Source organism: Sylvia atricapilla, chromosome 11 (genome assembly GCF_009819655.1).
Source record: "Sylvia atricapilla isolate bSylAtr1 chromosome 11, bSylAtr1.pri, whole genome shotgun sequence".
In the NCBI taxonomy this organism is placed as follows: Eukaryota; Metazoa; Chordata; class Aves; order Passeriformes; family Sylviidae; genus Sylvia; species Sylvia atricapilla.
Window position 1 is genome coordinate 17244812 of NC_089150.1, and position 7093 is coordinate 17251904.

At 36.3% G+C, this 7093-nt stretch overlaps 1 protein-coding gene across 1 annotated transcript in view; it reads right to left on the reverse strand.

The window, feature by feature from the left end:
- CENPP (centromere protein P) overlaps positions 1–7093 on the reverse strand; it is a 112002-nt gene that overhangs the window by 37256 nt on the left and 67653 nt on the right. The gene's annotated exons all lie outside the window — the stretch shown is intronic.

The following is a 7093-nucleotide window of genomic DNA, read 5'->3' on the forward strand; positions in this document are numbered from 1 at the left end:
GCTCTGACCTGGTCCAGGACAGCTCTGCTTCTGACCTCATCTTTCCTCATCCTGCCTCACTGCTGCTGGACAGAATCCTCCACATTTCCATAAGTATTCACTGACTTTATTAGCCTGTGAACAGTTCATAAAGTTTCCCAACATACAATCTGGTCATTGCTCTGAAGCTCCTTGGAGCAGCACGCAACTGCCTCTGCTCTGCAGTCACATCTGCTAGCAATTTCCACAGTGGGGTAGCAGGCTAATGCAGGATAATAAGGGGGAATAATAATAATAATAGTAATAGTAATAATAATAATAATAAGGAATACAGAGGGGAATCTCATTTGAACAGAGAGATAGATGGGCTGGAAGCTGAAGGCAACTTCACCTCTTGCCACGGCGCAGTAGCTGAACATTGTATGAGCCCACACAGCTCACACAAACCACTCCATTTCAGTCCAGCAGCAGAGTTTGATCTGTATTTCCTACAGGTCTGTCCTTCCTTGATGCCTCTCTGTGGGAATCCAGAGGGCTACAACCAAAATCAACTGTCCTGGTGACTAAAATCAGCAAATTTTACTTATTACTTGGGAGTTCTATGGGGTAATAAAGTTTATCTGGGGCATTGACTTCAAAGCTCCGTGTTCAGATACTGCAATTTCTTCCAGCTTGGGAAATGTTGTGCATTACAACTAATTTAAAGACCGTATTAACGTCAAGAAAAAGGAACAACGTCTCTTCCCCAGATTGCAGCTCCCTTCATAAACATTTTTTTCTTTTCTACAATAGCATAAATTAGGCAAAACTATTCTGGCTATTAGGAGGAAAGCAGTTTGGGGAAATGCCTTATTTTTTATGGTAAAGTCCACCAGCTGTTAGGCTGGACTCAAAAACTCACCGGGTGTTTGGGAGGTACAGAGGCTATGCTATTCACTTTCCCCAAAAAGGCCAGAGAGATTCCTGCCCATGGCTTCACGTCCACTCCTATGGCTTTGGCAGCCACAGTGGACACAAACATTCTGAACAAATACTCAAGAGTTGAGAGAATCCCCCCAAACAATATTCTTCCAGTCTGGTTGAGCCAGCCTGGCTCCATTCAATAAATAGCTTTTCCCCCAAGGATTAAAGTAAATTAAAGCATTCAGAGTTGTATTATTTAAAAGGTTCATCTTAAAACCCATTTACCTTGTAATTTCTTCTCTAATAGTCTGTTATGTAAGGAGCTTCCTACAGCCACTGAGTAAACAATTACTGTAGTTTGGTAGAATTTCCATTTGTTTGGTGTTTAATTCTTTGTACAGGATGTAGATTTCCACACAGTTATTGAAGGCAAACTTCTGATTCATTACTTCTGGTTTAGGCTGTTATTTATATTAATGCATCTTTGATAAAGTGAGTTATTCAGACCAGCTCATAACACACTGCTTCCTACAAAGTGCTTTGAAGCAATGCTGTTAATTCAGCACAAAGAATTTTCATTCCAAGTGTGCAGTACTATGAATATATATACAGAAATCTGTAGGTGTTCCATGCAATATTACTGAAAAAAAAAATCTATGTTTCTCTGTAAGAATTTTTCATATGACACTAATGCATAAAAGCTGACTTATTTTTTCCACAAGACAGATATTTTTCTCAAAGGAGTAATACTGAACACAGCTGTGGAAATACTAGACCTTCAACAACACTATCAACAAAGACAAGAATCTTCTAAGTGAGTTACGTAATAGTATTTTTAAAGGATTGAAATGTACTTATTTTTTTCACAGCAATTTCTCCAAACCCCTGAAAGTTGGCTATATCATTACCTTACATCCTCTGGCCTCACAAATTCTGTTCCTTAAAAACTGACAGGGAATGACAGCCCTTGGGAACATATTGTGATTCTCAACCCCTTTTCTGACAGTTCTGTATAAACATCAATCTATAGCTTCCCTCTAATGCAGGATGGTTCTGGACTTACTCAGGTGATTCTCTACAAGTCTTCCAGGGAAAACTCTCTCCTTTATTTTTTTTCCAGCTCACTTTGGCTCTTATTACAGAGGACTCAGGAAGCAAGGCTTTTCCTCTTTCAATTAGACCGACTACTTTTTGGGTCTATATGAAACATTAAAATCCACTTCACTTTCTTGCACATTTCCATAGCTGAACTACAAATGTTTCATGAAGTATTTCCTTCTGTTTTGAACAGGCCACCCACCGATTTCTTTAGTGTTGGTCTGGTTTTAGCATTGGAAACATTGAAATGATGACTCTCTTTCTTGACAACATATGGGTTCAAATTAACCTGCATTGCCTGTATTCTGTATTTATTCTGAAGGCTGTTTTTTGAGAGCCTGTGGTAAATCCTTATATGACAGAAACAGTGATTAATTCCCATTTTAGCTGAATTAAATTTCTTTCCAATCTGAGTAAAGAACATCCTCTGGTTTTATGTGAGGAGATATACATCTTATCCATTAACTGGAAGAAATAGAAATTCCAATAACCATGAAGCAGAAGCATAGTCACAATATGAATTAAATGCTGAGAAATGCCTTTGCAGGGGGTTAGAACTGGATGATCTTTAAGACCATTTCAAGCCCAAACCATTCTATGATTCTATGATATTAGGATATAATTTGCTTGTTAAACAAAATAAAAGTTATTCATTTGTAAGTTACTTTCTGAAGTCAAGGCTCCTTTGTTCTGCTGTGGTAAAACCAAGTGGAAACCATTCTTTCTAGAATAAAGTGTTCACGAAGAAAATAATACCCTCTACTTTTACAAATTGTTCTACAAAAAAGATCTTCTTTTCCATACCACAATTTATTATGCAATTATGACATATGTTTTCTTTCAATTTACATAAATATTTCCACTGAGTGGTAAAAGGAGCTTCTGTGATCCAGTGGGTTTGTGCCTCTGACAAAAAGCAGTGCACACCCATCCATGGTACCAAGCTTCTTAACTAACACACTTTTGTATTTGAAAAAAAAAAATAGTCTATTTGGAAATAGTCTATTAGGACATCTGTCTGACAGCCCTTCTCTGCTAGTTTCTACATGGTCTTTTCACATAATTTAAGAGTTTTTCTCTTCCTACTTTTTCATTTTTCATTAAAAAAATATAGTGACAGGACTTATTTGTGATTTACCCCTACAGCTGAAAGGGGAAAAAATTATGCTAAAAGTCAATAAAATACTTTATAGTATAGAAGTGATTGAAGCACATTTAATTTCCTTTTTAAAAATGCCCACTGGAACCGAATATAGATTACAGGGTACTTAGAATTTAAAAGTAGCATGATGATGAGAAAGTAATACTGAAACTGTAGTAGCAGTTGTTAGCGAGAAGTAAATCAGACTTTTTCAGAAAGCTCCCAATTTCTTGGGAGCACTTAGAACAAGACTCAACCCTGCATGACACATTTATTGCTTTTGTGTTGATGAGAAACAAATGAAGCCCTCCCAGAAAATTCCCACGGATAAAAACACACATCTGAACACAGGCTGAGTTAATTAATATGACTGGGAAATCACTTTTTGAATCAGAGTACACCCTCCTTATTAGTTGTAATGATACTAACAATTCGTAATGATAGAAATGATTTCATTCCCACTATTCCAAAGTGAAAAAATGTTTCAAAATCTGCAAAGAAATTGAATTTGGAGGCCTTCCTAGAGACCTTGTTACTTTTTCCATCTACAAAACAGACGCGCTCAAAATACACGCAAACATTTACAGACCCAGGTTCTTCACTAGATAAAGAGCAAATTGTAGGTAATTACTGTCCCAGGAATGTGATATTCACTGCTTCCACTTCTACCAGTCAATCCCAAAGCGAGTCAAAGCCATCTTCTTTTGGGCCTTTGGATTTTTAATTAATATAAATGACTTTTGTTGAAAAGTAAAGTTAGGAAAAACTAATTCAAAATTAAATGATACAATCTTTTCACTCTAACATGCTTCAAACATTTTTTTTTTCTGGACTACATGGCCACATTTCTTTTTTCTTAAAACTAACAACTCATTGGAATTTCATGACAGTCACCACTTCAAGCGTTGCCTTTATGTTCTGAACAATAGGAATATACTCAAAGGCTGTCTAAGTACATGAACTCATTTACATTCCATATTATTCATTCTCTTTGGTACAACAAAAGGGAAAATAATGGGGGAAATTCAGCATTTTCAGGTGATCAAGATTTGGTTTGTTTTTTGTGTTTTTTTTTTTAAGGCACTGTTGAACTTTGGCAGAGTAAATGCTTGATACTCTGTGAGGAAATGTTGTTCCAGCTTGTATTGTGGAATAAAAAATTTTCCTTTAGAACTTATTGTTGGAGTGATTCAGTAGTTTGGCACTGGTTGCAGAGTTTTTGATTTTAACTACTGTTTGATTTTCCATGAAAGAATGTCTAGTGTTTCCAATGTCTCTGAGGCAGATAAATATCCATATTCCATAAAAATGCCATGTCACATTATCCAAACCTGTGAGCAGCATCACAAGCACGACTGACAGTTGACATGTACAGACACCAAAACTAATTTCAAGACCTTCAATGATCAGGCAAAGCAATTTCCTGATCCAGTTTGGTGCACAAACCTTTTCAAAGGACCAAGGAGAAGAGCATCAAGCTGGGACTATGCCAGGTGAGACTTCTGAATTGGCATTCCCACAGTGAGGAAATCGTATTAATCTGTAGCCTGAGATAGAACAAAGTTAAGTGATGCTCCAGAGGCAACAGAAACTGCCTGCAAGGATGAAAAACCCTCCAGGTGATGTTTTGCCTCTCCAGTCATTCCAGGTCACCACATCCTTGCATCCATAAAAGCCACAATGAGCCTGACAATCCCATGGATGTTTGGACATGTACACTTGACTGTATGGCCCTTTTTGTACACAAGCTCTCAATATTGCAAGTTCTGACCCACCCTGCAATATTGCTGTGTTGCTAACAAACATCAGGGACTGAGGACTTTGACTGCAAAGGAAACTATTTTGATGCAGTTTTCAAGTCGGCTGCCAAAAACATACTAAAAACTATTAACAAGCAAAAGTTGATTCACATACGATGATTAAAAAAAAGGTTTTTAATATATTTATATATAGATACGGAAGATTCAAACTGAACTACAAGAAGCTGAAGGGCAGATTTTGTATACTCAGCTGGTTAAATGGTGTAGTCCAGCCTGAGAGGAGCCAAAATTTAGCTAAAACCAAAATATGTGACCACACCACACATGGATGGGTTGTGAGCACGAAAAGAATATGTCATGTTATTAAAATGTGATGGGCAGGCTCCAAGGCAGCTTTGTGCAGTTGATGTTAGATTCATCACATTATGTAAACCACATTTATAAACAGTGCTAGAAAATGAAAAAGTACTTAGTTTGCTTTAGAATGACAAATGCATACAAGACTGGCTTAAAACAGAGACTGCAATGGAAGCATTAGCCACATATGGGAGCATATGTTTGTTTTCTCAGACATATCAAGTAATGTAAGACACAGTAATTTTCAAAAAAGAAATCAAAGGTAGCAGTTCATATCAATGATAATTTCAAATATAAAACACCATCCAAATTCTTTTTCATCTGCATATTTCACCACAGCAAGACAGTATTCTGAACCACATATGTGTTGGATATACTTCTATTCTTTGATCAAAAATCAATCTCCATTACTCATAAATGTTATGTAAGTATTTTAAGGCAAGACGGAATTCTAATTTTCAACCAATTGTCTCATTGGTGGAAACAGAAATCACTGAAAAATTCCGAGCAAACAGTCTGACCTAATATAACCTGTTAGTTATTTAAACACATAATCTTTCTTTGGAAAATATACCAACATTTGCTTGCAAAGAAAATACCATCAGACTACTATTGGAGATTATCTCTCTTCATTAAGCCCCCAACATCTTGCATTAAAAACCTGAGACATTGAAAATGTGCTCCAAATGTTTAAAAGAACAAGCTCATAAAATGGACTGAGAACCACTGGTTAAGTTTTAAGTCCTGCTGTCAAGACTAACATCTAAAGTTCAGAACTGAGTAGTCAAGAGACCTGAGAAGGTGATTTCTGGACATTTTACCCTAGATTGCAACTGTATTCACATCAAAATACTGGACCTATGTATGGAGATATTAAACAGTTGAATGACCAGAACAGCATGTGAGCTATATTTCTGCCCTACTGATACTATATACTGGGCAATATTGACTGATAATCCACTTTAAGGTAAGAATGTTATATTTTTTTTGCAAATACTACTACTTTGTGTGTCGTCTTCATTATGTAATTGGCTATGACAAACTTTATACACATAGGAATGTGTTCCTACCACCAGAAGCAACTAAAAAGAGAAAATAATAATAACAAAAACCTCGAGTATTCATCCAAAATTGAGATGTTACTAAACCTCAAGAATAGTTTGCTGCAAAACCAGAGTGAGCTGAAAGTGCTGATTCAAGACTTTGCTACTGAATGAAGTGAAAAAAGAAACCAGTACATTTATATCACAACCCTCAGGCCCTGCTCTCTTCTATTAAACAGGCAAGAAAATGTTGGAGGGCTTTTTAAAACAGCAATTTAATACTAATTTCCTCAAGTAAACCCATCCAAACCAAGCTATTCAAAACATGGGAGTGTTTGCTTAGGAAGATTTGGTTTCTACAAGCAGGCAAGAGAATGCAGATATATGCAATTTGAGATTTCAAAAAAGCTTAAGATCATTCTTCAGATTTTTCTGTGGGAATGTGATTGCCTTTGAAAATGTAATTTTATCCCTTGGGAAAAGTAACAGGGAGACTCTTTATCATCATCCATCTGTGCTGCTGGAACTGGAACGCATCAAAAGCAATGCTGCAGGTAACACAAGTCTTGTCTTTGTTGATATCACAGCACTAAAGTTTGAATTTTTGGCATAGAATCTTTTTCTCCCTTAAGAAAGTAACAGTAGATAAAATAACTATTATGCAACTTGTACAGGCATTTTGCAAACAGCACATTACATGTATAATAATAAAAAAAATCCCAAGTAAAATTTCCAAGCTTTTTTTTTTTTTGCAAAGCAAGACCAGACTTCTAACACAGAAAGGAGCTAATTAAAGAAACAGATGAAGTCAG